This window comes from Mus musculus, chromosome 17 (genome assembly GCF_000001635.26).
Source record: "Mus musculus strain C57BL/6J chromosome 17, GRCm38.p6 C57BL/6J".
Classification (NCBI taxonomy): domain Eukaryota; kingdom Metazoa; phylum Chordata; class Mammalia; order Rodentia; family Muridae; genus Mus; species Mus musculus.
In genome coordinates, this window is record NC_000083.6 from 78032684 (window position 1) to 78057404 (window position 24721).

Consider the following 24721-nt stretch of genomic DNA (forward strand, 5'->3'; position numbering starts at 1 on the left):
AGTACAAACTCAAGATGCTTATAATTATTTAGGTTTTAGGATTACAGATCAAGCTGCTTTCCCTCAGAAAATACTTATTCATAGGGACAATTTAAAAACTTTAAATGATTGTCAAAAGCTGTTAAGTGATATTAATTGACTTCATCCTTATTTAAAGGTTACTACAGGAGAATTGAAACCCTTATTTGATATTTTTAGGGGGAGTGCTGATCCTACCTCTCTTCAAGTTTTAACTTGTTGGCCTTACAACAAGTAGAAAGAGCTACTGAAAAACAATTTGTTACTTATTTAGCTTATTCTTTACCTTTACATTTGTTGATTTTTAATACGACTCATATATCTACAGGACCTTTTGAGGTTAATTCCCTCAGTCTGTGGAACTTGTCACACAGATCCTACTGGAGGTAGTATGGCACAAAACACAATTCTTGCTCGAAAAAAAATCCTATTTATATTGGTAATATAAGAGCTCATTCTGATCTTCCCAGACATTTAGCTGCAGGCGATGATTGTATTGACAAAGACTTGATAGGAGAAGCTTTAGTTTCAGATCCTATTGTTTTGGCTAAATGTGGTCACTATAAAATTCATCTTTCTACTCATACCTTATTAAGGCTCCTACATAAGATCACTAAGGAGCAAACTAGAATGATTTTAAAGCATTGTCCTAACTATCTTACATTATCTCAAGTTCTTCTTTTAGGGGTTAATCCATGAGGCCTTATGTCCAATCATATTTGGCAAATAGATGTAACTCATTATTCAGAATTTGGAAAATTGAAATATATACGTGTCTGTATTGATACTTGTTCAGGACTCATTTTTGCTTCTCTACATGTAGGAGAAGCTTCCAGAAACATAATTGAAATGCTTACAGGCTTTTACTGCTATGGGATTGCCTAAAATCACCAAGACAGATAATGGCTCTGCTTATACTGGATATAGCTTTATACCATTTTGTAAGGAATTTGGAATTGAACATAAAACTGGAATTCCTTATAATCCATAGGACAAGGAATTGTTGAACGTGTGCATTGCACTCTGAAGAAATGGCTTTTGAAAACAAAAAAGGGGGAATCATATCCCCGCACACCACAAAAATTTTAAAGTTTCAATGCTAAGGCAGAATGCTGAAGGAGCATGCTAGCTGCCAGAGTGGTTAATGAGACATGCTGATGCTGGGACAAAGAGCTATGCTGACCGTGACTCTGTAGAGTGTCCTGACAATGATGATAGAGAATCGTATTGGGCCTTCATCCCTGATCCTCCCTTTACTACATCCAAGGGAAGGCCTAGAAGTTTGGTAATGGTAAACAACACTAAGTTGATGGATATGCCTGATGGAGGAAATTTCACCATCAATACAGAAATTAATTACTAAAGATTTAGAACTAAAGCCTCCATATACTTTTGTGGGAGGCACAGCTACAGGCACTTCTGCCCTAGTTTTGCAAGGAGAGAATTATAACATAAATAAAGAATTGCTGTGTCTTCCCTTGACCCTAGTTCCTCAGTTGACCTTGCTAACTCCTGCCAAGTATTTGACCTGGAATAGCCCCCAGATATTAGAATCAAGAGAGCTGCTTTCCTTGCTGCAGTGGCCGGCATCTCCTCTGTAACCTCTGTTGTGGCTGCAGGTTTGGCTGGAGGAACGTTAACCCACTCTCTTCTTTTTTTTTAATTAGGTATTTTCATCTTTTACATTTCAATGCTATCCCAAAGGTCCCCCATACCCACCCCCCCAATCCCCTACCCACCCACTCCCCCTTTTTGGCCCTGGCGTTCCCCTGTACAGGGGCATATAAAGTTTGCAAGTCCAATGGGCCTCTCTTTGCAGTGATGGCCGACTAGGCCATCTTTTGATACATATGCAGCTAGAGTCAAGAGCTCCGGGGTACTGGTTAGTTCATAATGTTGTTCCACCTATAGGGTTGCAGTTCCCTTTAGCTCCTTGGTTACTTTCTCTAGCTCCTCCATTGGGGGCCGTGTGACCCATCCAATAGCTGACTGTGATCATCCACTTCTATGTTTGCTAGGCCCCGGCATAGTCTCACAAGAGAGAGCTATATCTGAGTCCTTTCAGCAAAATCTTGCTAGTGTATGCAATGGTGTCAGCATTTGGAAGCTGATTATGGGATGGATCCCTGCATATGGCAATCACTAGATGGTCCATCCTTTCATCACAGCTCCAAATTTTGTCTCTGTAACTCCTTCCATTGGTGTTTTGTTCCCATTTCTAAGAAAGGGTAAAGTGTCCACACTTTGGTCTTCATTCTTCTTGAATTTCATGCGTTTGGCAAGTTGTATCTTATATCTTGGGTATCCTAAGTTTCTGGGCTAATATCCACTTATCAGTGATTACATATTGTGCGAGTTCCTTTGTGATTGGGTTACTTCACTCAGGATGATACCCTCCAGGTCCATCCATTTGCCTAGGAATTTCATAAATTCATTTATTTTAATAGCTGAGTAGTATTCCATTGTGTAAATGTACCACATTTTCTGTATCCATTCCTCTGTTGAGGGGCACCACCGCCAAATTATCTCAACAATTTGCGTTGGCAGTAGAAGCCTCCTTTGAGTCATTAGCTTCTTTACAGAGACAATGAACTTCCCTTGCCCAAGTTGCCTTACAGAATCGAAGAGCACTTGATTTGCTGACTGCTGAGAAAGGTGGCACCTATCTCTTGCTGCCCCTCCTTAGACCTTTAATAAGCATTTTATTATTAGTAACTTTGGGGCCTTTCATTTTTAATAGAATTACTGGTTTTATAAAACAGCAGATTGATTCCTAGGCATTGAGACATTTGTAAATTTATTATCATAGACTTGATTTCCCTGACAGAGGCCTTGCTGAACCTGAGGTTGGTAATTCTCCTTCAGGAGCTGCACAGGATTCAGACCTGTGCATACTGATTCTTGATAAAATGAATCCAGTATGTGCACCAGCGTGGGTTGCGAGGCTAAGCACCACAGGGGAAAGTCTCACATGGACCATCTCTGAATTCCCCGTGAGACAAACTTGGTTTGCAAGGAGGTTGGTATCTGTTTTCAACCTTATCCTAAGGATTTTTCTAAGGCTCTGCCTCCCCTCCCCCAAAGATACCAAGAGCCATGACTGTGGGTCATGAAAATACCCACAAGAGAAATGAGGTCGATGCTCCCCCTGCTGGTTAACGCCCACTCATCCAAGAATGAGTTGACTATTGATCACCCCAGGTACTTGGGGCCTTTTTGAAAATAATTAAAAGGGAGGAGATGCTGGAAGCCATGGCCTCAGCCATGGACTTGTGGATATTTTCTAGCTTACAGAAACAATCCTGAGAGAACATTTGTGGTCATAATAGTAAGAATGTTTATGGGGAAAAGAGGGCACTGTGACCGTTGGTTCCAGGAGCTTAAGATTGCCACCTGACCTTCAGAGAGCACCCTGGCTCTTCCCCACTCCCTTGGAGCCTTCTCTTGCTTATGCTTATATTGCCACTCCTGAATAAAGTTTTCAGAGCTTGGTCAGTATGATTGACTTGCTCTCATTCTTTGTGTCTCCTCTCTCTCTCTCTCTCTCTCTCTCTCTCTCTCTCTCTCTCTCTCTCTCTCTCTCTCTCTCTTTCTCTCTCTCTCCCCTCCTATCCCCATATTTCCTCCCTTCTGTTCTCATCTCCACCCCTCCTCAAACACCCAGTCCCCTCCTTTCATCTACCCCAATGTCTAATCTATTTCCCCTTATCAATGAGAGTCAAGCATCATCCCTTGGGCCCTTATTGTTATTTAGCTTGCATGGATCTGTGATTTGTTAAAGGTTATCCTGTTCTTTATAACTAATACTCACTTATAAGTGAGTACAAACTATGTTTGTCTTTCTGGTTCTGGGCTGCCTCAGCCATGATGAAATTTTCTAGTTACATCCATTTGCCTGCAAATTTCATGATGTTTTTTTTTGTTTTTAATAACTGAATAATATCCTGTTTTATAGACGTATCACTGTATAGCAGTTCTATATAACTTATTCATCTTATCTATCTCTTGGTTCAGATATTAAAACAATGGTGATCTATTGTCTATGTGGTATCCTTTCTCAAGAGCCATTGCAAGCTATTGTTTCTCTGCAAAGCACACTTTTAGCTCTAATATCTCAAACTCCATTTTTTCCTCTTCATATCAGTTCATATGTAATTTTATCAGAGACGTTCTCCACCCACACTAAGAAATAACCCTATAACTACAGCAGCATTCCTTCCCCTTATTTTACTGTGATTTTCTTGATGTCCTGATCATTATCTATAGTTACAAATAATTTGACTGTTTAATCTTCTGGATCATATCAGTAGCCATCATTTGGATAAAGCTCAAGACTGGCTTGTTTGTTCACTGTTATGTACATAACATTTAAACCAGACACCAGTGATTCTCTGTGCAATAAATTTCATAGTAATAGCACATACTTACTAGTATCCCCCTTTCCTGTTATCTAGGCAATAATAATCATTTCCCTCCCCTTGCTCATGTCCTTAGGAAATCTTTGAGTTATACTGCCAAAAAGGAAAAGTATCTGAGTCATGTCCTGAATGACATCACATGACATCACATGAACATTTGTTATATGAAGATATGAGTGTAGAGCAGTTCTCAGGTGTGTTTGCATTAATTACAGTCAAAATGGGCATTTAGTTTCTATCAAAGGATAGAAACTGCTGTGGGATGACTGAAGTCTCTTGACAAGACAGTCTTAGAGTTAATCTGAGCTACCATGTTCAAATAGTGAAACTAAAGCTATTTCATCTATGAATAAACAAAATCTCGATGATACTAATAGAATGGAATTCAAAACCATATTTCTGTGACTTCACAATCTATGGCTCTTTGACCACATTGTTATAATTAAACAATAGTATATGTTGAGCACAAGTGCAATTTCCAGGAAGTTGCACATTCTTTTACCACTTGCAGTTCCTATAGAAACATACTGGTTGATTTCCAGGAATATGTATTTCATGCTTTTTTGAATAACATCCAGAAAACTTTGAAGAATAAAGTCAACATGTTTTTATATGTTTTTATATGAATTATGAAAAAATTGGGCTTACTTTGTGGTAACCTTTTGCTTGTTTAAAGTCAGTATATTAACCAATAGCATCTGCTCTCACTTAATGAATTGCTTTGTTGGTATTATTGACAGTTCATACTCTGCCTACTTAATTACTGTGTCTTTAAAAGAATCAACCTCCTTAATCTTGCCAAGGCAAAGGCAACATCATACAACAGTGAAAGGTCTCTGCAAACCTCCCAGCATTTGCTTGTTAGATTTGGCAGGAGAAAGTCCTGCATTCTCAACATTGGGTTGGAAACTTTGCAGTCAGTAGTCAGAATACAAGTGGGTCAATATCCCATCTGACAACCATGTTTCACTTTTGATCCTTAAAGGGTAAAACGATGCTAATCACTCCCATGTGTACCCTACTATCTGTTGGACACATTACTTTATAATCTTCACAGCATGAAAATTTTCTGTTAACTCCAATTAACAAGCCAAAGACTGAAAACCTTTACTGAATTCTGCTATAAAGGAGCTGAACTCTAATTCAGGTCCCAATGATGCCCTTGCCCATGATTCCTGAAGTGTGTTATTAAATAGAGACATCCCACATTGGAGAGGAAATGGGTGTCACTCTTCTCAATGACCAGTCTGTAGTAAAAACTCTTAGTTAACATCTGGGTAGGGAGCCAGGGTCTGTATCAGGCCTGTTAAATAGCAAAACACAAGCAAGTGTCCCCAGACTTGCTGTATTATGTTATCTTGCACTCATTTGACTACTAGGTTATGTTGGCAATCTTATATGAGATGAAGTAGAGAAGTTCTTTTCCTTTGCAGTCTGTCTGATTGGCAAAGGGATGTACTTACAAATCCAGCCAGCTATTCCTAAGATCACTTCCAAAGCTGTGATATTTGGAGGGAGAAAAACCTGGCTGGGTTCTGTACTAAGAATGGACAAGAATGTGTTTGTTTGTTTGTTTGTTTGTTTGTTTGTTTATAGGCATATTAAAAAGAGCACCATCTACTCACTCCACAAACTGAGAATCCTACATTTGCTCGGGTCTTGAAGGCTGAGTGCCTAAGAGGTCAAAGCAGCCTTCCAAAGGCAGGTCTCAAACTGAAGATGCTAAGGACCTGATAGTTGCTCAGTCCATGAAAGTAGTGTTTTAGCACTTCCAGTTAGTGCTGAAGACCTTGATGGTTGCTACAGAGCTGCTGGTCCTCAGGTAATGATGGGTGCCTGCAAACGCTGACTCTACCCTCAACAACAGCAGCAGCAGCAAAATGGCAAATTATTTTGCCAGAGCAAGGGAAGGCCAAGAATGAAAGAGGGGAATGATACTCTTTGGACCACACCTTTTTTGTCTGGGGTGCTACCAAAAGACACCACCCACATCTGAGTTAGGTCTTTCGACATCAATTAGGACAATCTGAACAGTTGCTCAGTAGATCCTCCCTGTTCAGATGATTCTAGTTAGTGGTAAGTTGACAATAGAAATAACTGTCACAGGTTTCCATCATCTCTGGCTTCATAGTTCAGCTTTTTCATTCTCTTTGATGTGAACTTTTACAACATCAGGCATAACCAATATTTAAACAGAAGCAGAAAAATCTCAGCCAAGTTTAAATATTTTCACTATATTCTTAGTTCAAATTAACTGTTCTGAACTTTCCCACCACTTGAGAAGCTTCTCTTTGGGGGGTCCATGGGCTACAGTGTTTGTTGATTGGCCTTATATGAGGCTTGGTTCAGGGGACAAGGGAGAGCTAATCCTGACAGCTCTACTTGTGGGATACACTAGAGGTACTGACCACCCCAAACTGGATTTTCTTTTCTCTACATATAAACTACTCTGGCTACTTGATGTCTCTGGGCCCACTGGTGTCTGCATAGAGTAAGAAGTGAAAGTGATTGGAGCTCTTCAGAATTTGGCAAAGCAAGGAGAAATTAAAGAGAAGGGAGAAGGGAAAGTATGAGCATGTGGGTGTGGCTACCTCCGGGTAGCTATTTATTCTGTTTATCCATGAGCACATCACTTGACTCTTTAAGACATGATGTCCTGATGTCCATGAACACTGCCAATCACAGGTTAATTGAGGACAGAGATCACAAACAAAAAGCAAAACAGACTCACAAGGGAATGTATGATCTCCATTACCTGTGCATGCGCTCCATTTGAATTCACAAGAGCAGAGAGTGTAGTGGTGATGACTCTCTAATAGGGGAGGCTGGGGTTGGGGGATGGGAGAATGTTGACTGGGCATATAAAGTTTTAAATGTCTAGAATGAATAAGTTATTCATATTTTTAATTAATAACTCAGTTTAATGTAGTTGCAATTTGTTAAGACAGATCCTAAGTTTGCTTACCAAACAGACGCTAAAAATGCTAATGTATGGGTAGATTGAGGTGTTAATTAGACCAATAATAATCATTCTACAAGACTGCCTACATCAGAACATCATATTGTACACTTTAAATGTATACAATTTTTGTCTGTCAATTATACTTCAATAAAGCTGATTTTAAAAAAAATATGTGAATAATCAACTGTGGTAAAAGTTTCATTCCTATCTAATACGGAAAAATTATTCCAGAAGCAATTGATAAGAATACAATACATTTGGATCTGATACCTCAATCTCTAAGCACTGTAATTATCAAAATAATGTTAACTAAATTGTTTGTTACTGATGCAGAACATTCAGGTATTGGGGGAAAAAATGGCACTTCAGAAACGATGGCTCTACCACACACTGCCTATGAATTATTCAATGAATGTGTAGGGGTGATATTGTTTATAACACATTTCCTGCCAACTTCTGTTTTTCACTAAATGTTTAAAAAAATTGAGGCAGCTTCACAATGTAATTGGTAATAGAAGCAGATGGTACCTCTTTGACCCTTCATTTTAGCTTCTAGGCATCTGCAATCAGTTATATGCTAGATATGCAGACAGACAATATGCATTGAAATTAGCCCCATCTTTTTTAGCTGTCAAAAAGTAGACTTGGCCATAAAATTTGAGAGTAAAGAATCTGAGAGATCATCTAGTTCAATTCTTGTATTTTACAGGTGAGAAAATTCCTGGTCAGAGAGGTAGTAAATTGAATGGTTCAAGGTCACAGAGAAAGGAGACAGAGCTAGATCTCAGCCCCCCTGGCTTACTGGCACAGCCTGCTCACTTTCAGGATCAAGGCTGCCCTTCCTTATAGGGGAGATACAAACATTTATTTATGAAATTATAAAAGATTTGAAACACCCTGAAAATTAACAAGAATAATACTACTCAGTTCTGCAAAAGTTTAGGGAACTCCAATTTGCATTGGAATTTTAAAAACGTTGTGGTGAAATTTAAGTACTGTTAACCAAACCAGATTCCTTCAAATTATGGTAAAATAACAGCACCGTAGATATGAATTAATTTATAATCTTTTGAAAGTTAATTATATTAAGTACTTCTGATTCCCTGAACATAACTCAAATAGTACTATCAATAAAACAAAGATTCTCATATGCATGCATTGAATTATGTGACATAAAATAACACTTTGCTATTGTCTTAGAGCCATTCATTTTCTTTCTTTAATTTTTTAAAATATTTATTTTATGTGAGTGGGTGTTTTGTTTGCACGTGTGTCTCTGACCCATATTCATGCAGTGTCCAAGGAGGCCAGAAGAGGGCACCCGATCTCCTCGGACTGGAGTTAAATAGCTGTGTGCTGCAATCTGGGTGCTGGGAAACGAACCCAGGTACTGTGAAGAGCAGCCAGGGCTTTTAACCACAGAGTCTCCCTCCCCTCAAATCATTTTCTTAATGTACTTTGACATCATGTCTTAAAGAAGAGATAAATGACATACTCATATTTAAACAGAATACTTAGCTACCCGTTAGTTCTCATTGTACCTCCCACACCCAAGTGATTACACCCTCTCTTCTCCCTTCCTGCCTTCTTTTCTCCTTCCTCTGACAAATTCTTAAGAACTCCATTCACTTTCATTTCTTATTCTATGCTTAATGGCAAAAAACTGCCTATCAATAAGTAATGGGTTTCCAGAGGTAAATACCACAAAAATCTACTGACTCCTTGATCTGCCTTGGTAGTTGTAATGTCAGATCCTCTGGAAAGTGGTTCTTAGCTTACAATGCTCACACGTGTGTGCATGTAAGTCCAAAGTGAATGAGTACATGAACAGGGACACTAGAAATGAAAACAGCAGTGGGGAGAAGCCCATGTTAAGGAAGTAGGCATGAACAAGAGGAAAATGCCATAGTCATCCTTACTACTGTTTGTGCTATGCAAATTTTAAAACAAATATTACTGGATTTTTATAGATTCAGGGATTAATACAGGAAATATATTTAGCATGCCAGCCACTATTATGTTTCTCAAAAAGTACAACTATCATTTTCCTTTAGAATAAAACTAAAACAAATTTATTTTAAATACCCCAAGATGGAAATTTCATGACTGGAATGTTGTAGACTATTCTGTTTCTTTGTTTGTTTGTTTGTTTGTCATAAAAGATCTATTTTTCAGTTTATGCAACACACACACAAAGTCAACACTGCAGAGTCAGTCAGACTCCTCCATATCTTTCTGCCAATACCTTTTAAGTTCTTAACCTAGTAAGATATCATTGAGTCACTCTTAAATGACTGCTCAAGGATAACATCTCTGCTCACACATCCTTTACTGCCTCCTTCCTTATCTCCTTCCTTTCCTCCTTCTTTCCCTAGATATGTCCTCACTATGTAGTCCAGAAGGGACTTGAACTCATGACCCTCCAACTTCAGCATCCAGAGCACTAGGGTTTCAGGAATATGCTACCACACCCATCAGCTTTTTCCTGGTCTGTACTTACATTTTTTTTTCATTCTAGCTACATCCACAGAACATATAATATCTGATAGCATATAATTAAAAATTCCTTTAATATTCTAAGTCTTTGGTATCATACTGACAAAAATGGATAATTGATCCTTCTCAACTGATAGCTTTTCATCCAGACATTTAGATTTCCTGCAGGCCCCTCCCTTCTTCTGGAACTATGTTATGGAATGAGTGATCTCAAAAGTCAGAACCCAGTTCAAGAAACTTCTCAGTAAAATGTCCATTACACTTAATATCATAATAACTCATTTATTTGCTATACATCCACAGTGTCAATGAAAAATTAAGGGTATTTTAAAGGGTGCTACATTAGGAACATGTTAACAACAGGGCACAAAACTAAAGAACCAATCACTTAACATGTATACAACTGCCAACCTTCCATAGTCAAATCACATCCTGAAAGGGGAGTGATCACTTAACCACGCATTCTATCCTACCTGGGTGTCATTTTATTAATGTCCTTATCTATATTTAGAATGTATTCACTCGGCTCTGACACCTAGACTCAGGGGAGATCGCCATTTTCTCTCCAGTGACTCCCTAAGACAGGTCCACTAAGGAGTGCACAGGCTGCAGAAGCAGCAGAGCAGCTGAGACAGGGTCCTACAGAAATAGATCTTCAGCCAGGAGATGGGGCTGTTCTGCAGTCCTCTGTGCACTGGTCTTGCCAGGCGAGAACTGGTCTCCCAGGAGTGCTGACACAGGCTTACAGACTCACAGGAAGAACAAGCTCCAGCCAGAGACAGCAAGAGCATCTAACACCAGAGGTTACCAGATGGCAAAAGGCAAACACAAGAATCTTACCAACAAAAACCAAGATTACTTGGCATCATCAGAACCCAGTATTCCCACCACAGCAAGTCCTGGATACCCCAACACACCGAGAAAGTAATATTCAGATCTAAAATCATATCTCATGATCCTGATAGAGGATTTTAAGAAGAACATTAATAACTCCCTTAAAGAAATACAGGAGTACACAGCTAAACAGGTAGAAGCCCTTAAAGGGGAAACACAAAACTCCCTTAAAGAATTACAGGAAAACACAACCAAACAGGTGAAGGAATTGAATAAAACCATCCAGGATCTAAAAATGGAAGTAGAAACAGTAAAGAAATCACAAAGGGAGACAACTCTGAACATAGAAATCTAGGAAAGAAATCAGGAACCATAGATGCAAGCATTACCAACAGAATCCAAGAGATGGATGAGAGAATCTCAGGTGCAGAAGATTCCATAGAGAACATCAGCACAACAATCAAAGAAAATGCACAATGAAAAAAGATCCTAACTCAAAACATCCAGGAAATCCAGGACACAATGAGAAGACCAAACCTAAGGATAATAGTAATAGGTATAGATGAGAATGAAGATTTTCAACTTAAAGGGGCAGCAAATATCTTCAACAAAATTATAGAAGAAAACTTCCTTAACCTAAAGAAAGAGATGCCCATGAACATATAAAGGAAGCTTACAGAACTCCAAATACTTCACACCAAAAAAGAAATTCCTCCTGACACATAATAATCAAAACAACAAATGCACTAAAAAAAAAAAAAAGAGTATTAAAAGCAGTAAGGAAAAAAAAAAAGTCAAGTAACATAAAAAAGCAGACCTATTAGAATTATACCAGACTTCCCACCAGAGACTATGAAAGCCAGAAGATCCTAGACAGATGTCATACAGACCCTAACAGAACACAAATGCCAGCCCAGACTACTATACCCAGCAAAACTCTCAAGTACCATAGATGGAGAAACCAAAGTATTCCATGACAAAACCAAATTTACACAATATCTTTCCATTAATCCAGCCCTTCAAAAGATAATAAAGGAAAAACCCCAACACAAGGAGGGAAACTACACCCTAGAAAAAGCAAGAAAGTAATCTCTCAACATGAAAGATTAAACCTAAAAGAAGATAGCCACATGAACAGAATCCCAACTCTAACAACAAAAATAACTGGAAGCAACAATTACATTTCCTTAGTATCTCTTAATATCAATGGCCTGAATTCCCCAATAAAATGACATAGACTAACAGACTGGCTACATTTTGCTGCGTACAGGAAACCCACCTCAGGGACAAAGACAGGCACTACCTCAGAGTAAGGCTGGAAAACAATTTTCCAAGCAAATGGTCTGAAGAAACAAGCTGGAGTAGCCATTCTAATATCGAATAAAATCAACTTTCAACCTAAAGTTATCAAAAATATAAGGAGGGACACTTCATACTCATCAAAGGTAAAATCTACCAAGATGAACTCTTAATTCTGGACATCTATGCTCCAAATGAAAGGGCAGCCACATTCATTAAAGACACTTTAGTAAAGCTCAAAGCACACTTTGCACCACACACAGTAATAGTGGGAGACTTCAACACCCTACACTCCTCAATGGACAGATCATGGAAACAGAAACTAAACAGAGACACAGTGAAACTAACAAAAGTTACGAAACAAATGGATTTAATAGATATCCATAGAACATTTTATTCTAAAACAAAAGGATATACATACTTCTCAGCACCTCATGGTACCTTCTCCAAAACTGACCATATAATCAGTCACAAATCAGGCCTCAACAGATACAAAAATATTGAAATAATCCCATGAATCCTATCAGATCACCATTGACTAAGGCTGATCTTCAATAACAGCATAAATAATAGAAAGTCACATATATGTGGAAGCTGAACAACACTCTACTCAATGGTAACTTGGTCAAGGTCTATAACTGTCTGAGTCAGCTGCTGTGTGGAGCCTCTCAGAGGACAACATGCTCCTGTCTGCAAGCATAACGGAGTATCATCAATATAACCAAGGATTGGTGTTTGCCGATGGGATGGGACTCAAGTTGGGCTGGCTATTAGTTGGTCATTCTCTCAGTCTCTTCTCCATGCCCCATCCCTGATATTCTTGTAGACAGGATAAATTGGTGTCTCTATTGCTCCTTTGGAAGGATTGCAGGCTCGAAAGGGATAGGAACCCCACAGAAAGAATAATAGAGTCAACTAAGCTGGACCCTTGGGAGTATCAGAGTCTGAAACACCAAACAAAGAACATACACAGGCTGATCCTAGGCCTTTCTGCATATAAGTAGCAGATGTGCAGCTTGGTCCTCATATGTTTCCCAAACAACTGGAACAGGGGCTATCCCAAAAGCTGTTGCCTGTACATAGAATATGTTCTTTTAGCTGGGCTGCCATGTCTGGCGTCAGTGGGAGAAGTGCCTAGCCTTTCAGAGACTTAAAATGCCAGGGTACCAGGATACACAGGAGAGTCCCACCCACTCAGAAGAGGAGGGGGCTGTGAGAGAAGGATAGTGAAAGGGGTGACTGGGAGGGGACACTGAGTGAGATGTAAAGTGAATAAGTAAAAAATATAATTAAATATTTTTTAAAAGGAAAGAAATTAAAGACATTTTAGAGTTTAATGAGAATGAAGCCACAATATGCCAAAATTTAGCAGACACAATGGAAAAAGTCCTAAGAGGAAAACTCATAGCTCTGGGTGCCTCCAAAAAGAAACTGGAGAGAGCATACACTAGCAGCTTGATAGCACACCTAAAAGCTCTAGAACAAAAGGAAGCAAATTCACCCAAGAGGAGTAGATGGCAGAAAATAATTAAACTCAGGGCTGAAATCAATCAAGTAGAAACAAAAAGAAATATACAAAGAATCAACCAAACCAGGAGCTGGTTCTTTGAGAAATTTAACAAAATAGATAAGCCCTTAGCCAGACTAACTAGAGGACACAGGGAGAGCATCCTAATTAACAAAATCAGAAATGAAAAGGAAGACATAACAACAGAATCTGAGGAAAACCAAAAAAATCATCAGATCCTACTACAAAAGCCTATACTCAACAAAACTCTAAAACCTGGACGAAATGGACAATTTTCTAGGAAGATACAAGGTACCAGAGTTAATTCAGTATCAGATAAACAATCTAAACAGTCCCCTATCCCCTAAAGATATAGAAGCAATCATTAGTAGCCTCCGAACCAAGAAAGCCAAGGATACAGGGATAGTTCAATATGCAGAAATCCATCAACATAATACACTATATAAACAAACTCAAAAGCAAAAACCACATGATCATCCCATTAGATGCTGAGAAAACATTTGACAAAATCCAACACCCATTCATGATAAAAGTCTAGGAAAAGTCAGGGATTCAGGCCCATACCTAAACATAATAAAAGGAATATATAGCCATCCAGTAGCCAACATCAAACTAAATGGAGAGAAACTTGAAGCAATCCCACTAAAATCAGGGACTAGACAAGGCTGCCCACTTTCTCCTTACCTATTCAATATAGTCCTTGAAGTTTTAGCCAGAGCAATTCGACAACAAAAGGATATAAAGGGGATACAATTTGGAAAGGAAGAAGTCAAAATATCACTATTTGCAGATGATATAATAGTATATATGTGACCCCAAAAATTCCACAAGAGAACCCCTAAATCTGATGAACAACTTCAGTGAAGTAACTGGACATAAAATTAAATCAAATAAATCAGTGGCCTTTCTCCACACAAAGGACAAACAGCCTGAGAAAGAAATTAGAGAAACAACACCCTTTACAATAGTCACAAATAATATAAAATACCTTGGTGTGACTCTAACTAAAGAAGTGAAAGATCTGTATAATAAGAATGTCAGTCTCTAAAGAAAGAAATCAAAGTTAATCTCAGAAGATGGAAAGATCTCCCATGCTCATGGATTGGTAGGATTAATATAGTAAAAAGCACTCTACAGATTCAATGCAATCCCCATCAAAATCCCAACTCAATTCTTCACAGAGTTAGAAATGGCAATTTGCAAATTCATCTGTAAATAACAAAAAAACTAGGATAGCAACAACTATTCTCAACAATAAAAGCACCTCTGGTGGAATCACCATCCCTAACCTCAAACTGTACTACAGAGCAATTGTGATAAAAACAGCATTGTACTGGTACAGCAACAGATAGGTAGATCAATGGAATAGAACTGAAGACCCAGAAATGAACCCACACATTTATAGTCACTTGATCTTTGACAAAGTAGCTAAAACCATCCAGGGCAAAAAAGACAGCATTTCTAACAAATGGTGCTGGCACAACTGGCGGTTATCATGTAGAAGAATGTGAAATGATCCATTCCTATCTCCCTGTAAAAAGCTCAAGTCTAAGTGGATCAAGGAACGCCACATAAAACCAGAGATTCTGAAACTTATAGAGGAGAAAGTGGGGAAAAGCCTCGAAGATATGTTCAGAAAAAAAAAATCCTTAACAGAACACCAATGGCTTGTGCTGTAAGATCAAGAATTAACAAATGGAACCTCATAAAATTGCAAAGCTTCTGTAAAGCTCCTAGCTCAGCCTTGAGTCACAGGCCTTTCATTTCCAAGAACTTGCGGAAATTTAGTATCCTATTCCATCAACTGCCCTACACCCAGTTCCCTTGAGCCACAAACCTTCATCTTCACAAGTCTACCTCAGAACTTCTTTGGTGTAGCTCAGGAGAAGTTCTGGCCTCCATCTCGTAAAAAATCAAGATTTAAGGCTGGTAATATTTGCCGCCTTACTGTTCCTTCTGGCTTATACTATCCCTGCATCTAATTTTATAACACCAAGTATTTTCTACTTTTAATGCCTTTCTTACACCATCATTTTCTTCTTAGTCTCTTAGACACCAACTTCAGTATGAATTATAAACTCTTTGTGCTCCATGAAATTGGTTTCTTCTTTCCTGTCTCCAACAGGAAAGAAATATCTTAGAACCATCAACAAGTGACCAAAAGCTTGAAAATCGTCACAGATCCGATGTGAATTAAAGAAAGAAAGCAAAGATAATTCAGTGAGTTGAATGTCCTTATAGGATATTGATTTACTGACAATTGACTCATGATTTGGATCCTAATATTCTTGTTTCTACTTCCCAAACGCTGGGATTGCACACATGAGCCATTTTTAAATGCATTTATGACATATCTCCTGTCTTTCTGGATGCTGGAGGTGATGCGCAAAGCAAATGCTCAGCCACTAGACTGCACCCCAGCCCTGCACTGCCTCCCTTTACTTCTTCTTTCCTGGCTCACATTTAACTCAAATGGAAACTACACACCTAGCCTTTCCTGATCCCGCCCCTCTCTCCAATACCCCCGTAGTCTGGTCTCTGTAATTATTCATTCCAATTACCTTTATGAGCCTATTGCTAGCCCATTTCTCCTCTCAAGGCACATACTTTGACATATTTGGACTCATGTCACTCACAGGCAGCCCCCGCATATAATAGCTGCTCAGGGAAAGGTTTTGAATAACTGAGTCTCTGTGAGGCATTCACCATTATTCTAGAAGTTCTATAAATATTTGTACGTTATAATTTAATGTTATAAGTGCTTTAAATTATAAATGGCATCACATTTCGTTCCAGCAAAAGTGCCATGAGACAGTATTATCACCAGGGTAGGGGAGGAGATCACACAGAAAGAAAGAATCACAATGGGAATTTACATCCAAGTGACAGGAGTTCTAAGGTGCACTTCCCTCTGTTGTTCCCCATCGTTATCTGAGTTGTGGACACTGGAGGAAGCATCCTCCATCACTGTTTTCTGAAACAAGCCAAAATTTGTTCTCTTCTATGAATCAGTTGTCAAATATAAATGAGATTTGCTTGCAATGATCTAAGATATTGCATTTAAGAATCTAATTAAGAATGTATTTTTCGACTGATGTTCAAGGGACATTGGCAACTGGGGAGCTTCAGTGTAATTCCTAAGAGGTAATGGTCAAGAATCACTCATAACTTTCAGCACAAGATGCACAGCTGTGCGTGAAAAGCACTAACTGTCTTTCTGCTTATTAAAAAAATCTGGCTTATGTCAGCTGTTAGAATGGGCTGGAGATGACACAAAGATTGCTCTGGCCTCTCTACATGGCAACATCATGAATTAGGAGATGAAGTATAGTTCATACATGCACATGCATATAGAAAATGCCACCAGTGTGTTCTCTGTAGGTTGTTTTATAATACACTTACTATGTCCAGGAATAGAAAAGAAATCTGGAATCATTATGTCCAGCCATTTAACAGCAGTGTAGAGGGGACCAAAAGCAGAATTCACTCATCTCCAAATAGAGAAAAAAAATATATCAGATCAGGTTTCAGGACCAGGTGTCCTTTCCAGAAGGTGGGAAAATTAACAAACGATACTGCTGCCAAGGCCAGAGCCCACCTCTGATGGCTTGGAAAGTGACTCGAAGACACATGGTTAGAACTTGGGCTCCTAGTCAAGCCCCTGGTCCAGCTGCATGGCTCCAAGTTGGCATGAAAGTAGGAGACACCTGGAAAATCAAGGCAAAATCAAAACACATCTCTCGGTTAAGAGGAAATCAGGCGTGATGTTGGCTAGGAAAGGACAGATTCGCTGGACAGCTGCCTGGAATGGAAGTTGTTCCCTTGGCATCTGAGGTCACACTCCACGCTTTTATCCTCTGAGGTACGGGTCAACTCGGTCTATTCAGGTTCATCATTGTTAGGAGAGAATCGACTTTATGCACTAGTTTGAAAGTTTATCTCCGAAGTACTAAGTGGTAAGATGGTATGATTTAAAGGTGAGCGAATGAAAGAAGCCGCGGTTCTCGAGGGCATGCAGAACTCATCCGAATAGAAGGCCCATCCTCAGTAATTCGAACACCAACAATCTCTTTGGTGATGTGTGTCATACAGAACTTAGTCATACAGGTAGCTTCTGTCACTCCTCCTGAACTACTGTGACATTAGAACTTGCTCTGCCCAAAGTGACCAGTAGTTGTCCTCATTAGATAAGTAATCTATCATCCACACTAGCGGTTTTTGTTTGAAATAGAATCTTACTCTGTACCACAGATTAGCTTGAAATCATAGGCAATTCCCCTGCCCCAGCTTCTCAAAAGCTGGACCTACAGCCTACTCAGTCCTTAGCCACCATATCTGACTTAACATTTGGTTCTTATTATAAAGAAAAACTCATCTATTGGACTAATAGTAAGTACAAGTTTTTTTTCTTCCACTCCCTTCCCCCCCTCCCATTACTTTTGCTAAATAATATTTCATAAAGCACGATAGGTTGAAGAAAGGAACGTTCAGGACTCTGATGTATCAGAAGCCTCAGACAGCATGAGTTCCAACAGCAGAAGGATACCTCTGGGCATTGACCTGAAACTTAAGAAGAGTCACCTGAAAGTTCTGAGAACAGGCAGCATGCTGCAGTAAAAGCTTCCTAATTCCCTATACTACACAATGCTAAGTGCTTTATGGGCTGTGCCAGGAAAAAGTCCTTAGTTGCAAATAACAGCAAAGCCATTCAAACAGAAGGTGCAAAATCAAACAAGTTCATTGAAGACTTTTAAAGGATTACCCCCAAATGAAAGAAGGGTTTGATCTAACTGTAGGAACAGAATGGAACTACACATGTTTTCTGATCAAGATTAGCCAAATTGTGTTGCTGGTCAAAGCAGGTGAGTTGATGGCCATTCTGACTATGATCTCTAACATTTTAGACAATACCATCCCAACCTTCCCTACCTGCCACCCTGAGACATCTTCAAACTGTTTTGGTGAATGTTGCCCACCCACACAACAACTCCAGAAATTTTCTCTTTTAGGGTCTGAAACCAAAACACATTTATTCACTCTAAAATTAATGAATTTAGCATGGAAACTTAGAGTGGAGAAACTGCTCATTGTTGGGCCACACACATATATAAATACCCTCTAATGTCTTAAAAACAAAACAACCATAGCACATTCCGGTACATGGTGAGCTTACCCTTTCTAATGGTACAAGGAGAAATGTCAGGACATGACTATGAAGCGGAGCTTCCCCATAAGGATGTTGTGCAGAGATCACCACCAGCTTGAAAAAATATTGAAACCATTCCCCAGAGACTAAAAGTTGAATACATTTGGTTTTGCCTTCAACTGCATCTGACGATAGCAAGCCAAGGGTGAAGATTAGTGAAGCTACATTTTCACAACTTCCCATGACATTTTTAACTGGCTGGTTTCTTTGTAACACATTCATTATCACTATCTTGAGAGGAAGGAACACTGACTAAATTTCTGCATTAGCCCACAGACCACAGCCCAGAAACAGAAAGCACAAACGTCAGTCAATACAACAATGTAGACTTAATACTACTTAAATAAATCCACATTAATCAGTTTGATTAACAGTACAACACTAACCCAAATATACCTGTAATAAAGCAAACGTTCTTAGCCTAATTTGGCCATTTTTTTTTACAGAAACCTAAACAAAGACTATAACCACAAATTAAAGAATTTAAAGAAGTACAAAGCTGAGACTATCCATTTTCTTAGATATGTGAATTAAAATTTAAAGTCATATTGGCTAGCAAAAAATAAAAACAGAAAATGATCTATTTTGTAATAATTATATATGTATATGCAATATATGTAAAAAATTATATATATGCAATATATGCAAATTTTTTGGTAACATCAATGATTACAAAGAAAGAAAACTAATGTTAAAAACATCACACATTTATAAACATTAGACAATCTATATCAGTTATAAGTATTTCTGTACTTATTCTATATTAATTCTCATATGGCACCAGCATGTATGTTTTCATTAGCATAGATGCATCTTGCATTACTATATTCTCACACATGCATCTTGTGTGCTTTGTTTATATTCACTCCAATACTGTCTATTGTCACCCCACCCCCATTGCCTTCTTTTTCCTACACAGCCTCCTTCAAACACGGCATGTTCACGTGTGCATGTGTGTGTGTTTAAAATCTAGAATTCACTGTGTCCTGCTTCTTCTTTTTGAAGAATTGATAATGTGTAAGATAATTTTCAGATGCAAAACTGTTCGTGTGTTTTTTTCTTTCTGCTTTTGACATAGAGACTAACAGTATATAGTTCAGGATAGCCTCAAACTCAACAATACTTCTCCTCCAATCCCCTGAGTACTATAATTACAGTAATATGCTGCCATTTCTAGCTAAAACATTTTAAATATCTTAAATTCAGGATTATATTCTTGAATTTAATACCCAAATGCAACTGAGAAATATACGGGGAACAACTGAGATATTGAGAGCATGTACTATTCAATAAAGCTATGGTTTTTCTAATAGCACAGTTGTCTGCATGCATGTGTATCTGTGTAGATGCATTAATTAAGGACCCATGAAGATAAAGTCCAATTGTCAGCCCCATAGTGCTAAGGAACAGTGCTTCCAAAGGTGGGATAAGATGAAAAGGTCTCTCTTTTTTATTCTACGTATTTATCAATGGCTTAAAACCACTACCAAAACAGTTCAGTCAAAATTATAACAAAATTATATGTAATTATATATATTCATCATATATTAAGGTACAATATAAAATTATATATCATATATCACATATTATATGTGATATATAATTATAACAATTACAACAAAAGATTACAGCCACTTAGCGGGTAAAAGGATTTACTGTCAAGCATCAAGATTTTAGTTTTATATCTGGAACCCATTTAAAAGAGAGAAAACCAACTTCTGCAAGTTGTCCTGTGGTCTCAAATATACTTAACACACACTTACAAATAAATATATTAAGAAATAAAGATTAAAGAAATAAAGATTAATTGACTAAATAAATAAGGTACAGGTTAAAAACTGGATTTCATCTCATACTTCAAGATAAAAAAACTTATGCCAAAATTAGTGAAAAAATTAGCTCCCCAATCAAACCTCATCAAGACAAGTATATTTGATCCTCAGAAGATACATCAAGGGGGAAGACACTATTCAATACACTACATGTAGAGATCATGAATTATGAAATACTTTACTATGAATTAATTTATAGTATTTGAAGCCCAGTCCTGTGTCTGTAGTTCTGTAAGTTGGTAGAATTACATGAGCTGAAAATGGTAGGAGAACCAAAAGTATGTGCTCAGCTGAATTGCATAGGAAGTTGAGATTGGCAACAGGAGTAAATGCATGGGCACTTTAGCTGTTCCTAAGAATAAAGGGGACCTTCTATGAGATTTGGTTTGACTCTTTTCATTTCTTTTATGACACTGAGGCTCAAAGCCAAGGCCGAGTGAATTAAGCAAGCGCTCTCCCACTGACCTAAATGACATTTCTAGATCGATAGTTTTCCTGTTCTTGGATTCCCTGATCCATGCAGATGCCACATGAGCATTGATGTATATACAGAACTGTAACTGATACAGATTGTCTAATGTCTATATATGTATGTATGTCTTAACATTAGTTTTCTTTGTTTGTAATCAGTGATAATGTTGCCAAGAAAGTAGCCTATTTGTATATATAAAGAAGGACTTTTGATCATGTCTCTTAACAGTTCTTCTTGACATCACAATACAACAAAATATTGAGAGCGGCAATGTATATTGGTATCTACTCCATTGCCTCATTAATGTCGGGCAGCTGTGCTTGCTCTTAACAGAGGAAGAATTCTTCTCTATTGTTATTTTCATAAGTCTTTCTATCTAAAAGGAGAAATTTTAAAAAATCTCCCAAATAAATATCAGCATGATGTTTTAGCAATATTCTAATATTACATTTAATATTAGCTAATTTCAGCTACTATTATGTGTAATTCATTTTTTTTAGTTAATTCTTAGTCGGGAGCTTCTAATAAACTTTTTTTAACTGTCTTATAAAACTATCCATTAATTTTATAAAGTTTGGCTGCATTCATAAATAGAGCATAAATATATTGAACATATTTTTTATTGTTTCAATTGAGAATTACGTAGTTTTAAATGGGATGAGTGTTGGCCCTTTAAAATTCCTGCTCATTTTCAGTATCTCAGAAATGGAAATATAGCTGAAGATAGAATTATTTGAATGAGATGGTTATGTTAAAATTAGTCTATTAAGATAGATCTTAATGCTATCTGACTGAAATTCTTATAATAATGGAAAATTTGGATCCAAGAAGAGATACCAAGAATGCCCACACATATTCACACATCCATTTGCACACACACACACATGCACACACACACATCATACATGCATGCAAACACACACACTATACACAAACGTATTCATGCACACACAAATACATACACATACAACATACACACACACATGCACACATACACACAAAGGAAGGACCCTGTGAAGAAGTCCTGCACATAAGCCCTGAAGAACAAGTTTAGAAGAAATCTAGCCCTGCTGACACCCGTTCTTTACTCTCAGTCCCCTAGATTTACACATAATAAATTGCTGATATTTACCCCATTTAATCTATGGTGTTTTGCCATGACAGCGTACTAAAATGCAGTGTTACATGTACGTTTTCTAAAGCTTTATCCATGTAAAGTGGTGAGTATTTCTTCTGTATGACCCAAGTGTGAATCAGGATGGGAAGGTCTGTGCTCATTATCAAAGTGATCTCTAAAGAAGATACAAGAATCCTTGTTTTAAAAAATGGAGTTAGGCACAGAGCGTAGAATGGAATATAACATAAAGAAGTGGAATATATGCTTTTTCTTTTTTAAGCCAATAACTTCGAGAAGCTGAAAGAGGCAAGGTAAAGAATGTCTTTCTGCACAGACACAACAGGTCTGCCTGCTCCTGTCCTCCAGAACTGGGACAGAATGGATGTCTATTACCCAGAGACATGTGGCCTATGACTTCAGAAAGGCAATGCAACCGTATACTTGCCCTACTGCAGGGTCTCACCATATTGCCCTTAAATTCATGATCCTCTTGCCTCTGCCTCCCTAGTGCGGGGATTAACAGGCCCATCCCACCTCATTTGGCTTCCCTCCTTACATATAACTATACTGGAAATACTTGCTTTTGTATGGTACTGACACTGACAATAAGCTCCCTGTCCACATTCATTTCTTTAACGTGAATTTATGAACCATAAATTCAAAACCGGTGATTTCAAGCTCCCATCCCCCACCTTGAAGTTAGCCCCAATGAACAAGAATCCACAGAGGTAACATTGAATCTCTGCAATGGAGTCTCAATGGGGTATACCTGTCTCACTTATGGCCCCCATGTCTGGCAGTACCTCGCCAACACAAAAGGAACTCAAAGGTACTTTGAGAGATCTTTTTCGTTCATATTGCTTTGGATGATTTTATACCTTATTCACCTTTTGCCTACATATTACGGTTTCCATTTCTGATTTTCCCGTTTTTAATGGTTTTGTTTGTGTGTCTCCGTGCATGTCTCCATACATGTCTGTACACGTGTATGCATTTCTCATGCTCCTTTTTTTAGTTTTTGTTGGGGGGGCAGTGGTTGATATTTATTTTTGTTTGTTTTATTCTTGTTTGTATTTTTATTCTACTGTTTTTCTTAAGAGAGAGAGATGGAAGGCATGGAATTGGAAGGGTGGGAAGGGAGGGAAGATCCGGGAGAGGAGGACGAGGAAACCATAATCAGAATATATTGTATGAAAATAACTTTATTTTAAAATAAAAAAAAGAAATAAAGAAATTCAGTGATTTGTCAGATTTTTCCTCTTAATTCTTCTATTTTCTTAAATCCATTAAATATAAAACCCTATACACTAAAGCTAAAACTTACATTTTATTTTAGTCATTATCAGACAGAAAATGACAAGAATCTTCTATAAGGACTTTGCGTGATCTTTTCTTTCCCAATATCATATTCTTATATTTTTCTGCATACCACATTTGTATGACTCCCAGGAACATCTAGTCAACAACCAAAAGGTAAGTTTATTTTGTTCTTGGCCCTGAGGTCAAGTCTGTATTCTTTAGGTGCACAGGCTCAAATAACGCATAGTTCCTTCTCTTGTGGCATTGTTCACTGGTGCTGGAGTCTCTTGCTAGTCTCAGCTTAAGGAATGAGTCTTGTTTGTCCTAATATGAAGCACCTCAGTTCATTTTACACACTAGAATCAAAGCAACTGCCTGTTTTTCCTAACTTGGTTCAAGAAATCTGAAAAAGAATACCGAAAGTAACTTTCTCTCTCTCTCTCTCTCTCTCTCTCTCTCTCTCTCTCTCTCTCTCTCTCTCTCTCTCTCTCTCTCTCTCAAACACACACACACACACACCAGTGAAACAGATTTACATTTCAGCACCATTTTAATCTTTAATTTTCTTCCTAGTAAAATCTCTCTCTGTTTTCTCTCTCTCTCTCTCTCTCTCTCTCTCTCTCTCTCTCCCTCTCCCTCTCCCTCTCCCTCTCCCTCTCCCTCTCCCTCTCCCTCTCCCTCTCTCCCTCTCTCTCTCCCTCTCTCTCTGATGTCTATGGTCATGTGAGTGCAGGTGTCTGAAGAGGTCAGAGAGCAACAGTGGGCTGTGAATCACCTGACACGGATCCTCTGTAGGAGCAGTAGGTGCCAATTTTCTATTCCTTCATTTCAATATTTCATCTTGGAACCAAATTCAAGAACAGGGAGCTTTGTACCACCTGTTTTCAAAGTTAACTGCAAAGCTATAGTAACCAAAACAGCATGAAATTGGCACTAAAACCCAGTCCAATAGAAGAGGATAAATCTTAAGAATAAATTGATACATCTATACCCAACTGACTCTCTAAGATGCTAAGATGAACGACTAGAGAAAGGATAGAAAAGCTAAAGGAAAGGACTTTAAAGGTTTCCACCATAAAGAAAGGATAAATGTTTGAAACAAACATGCTCACCCTGATTTAAATATTACACAATATATACATGTATCATAATATCATGAGTCCATTGATCCGTATAATTTCAATGGTTATGTGTCATTAAAAATCAGTTTAAATTGGAGCCAGGGAAATAGCTCAACGAT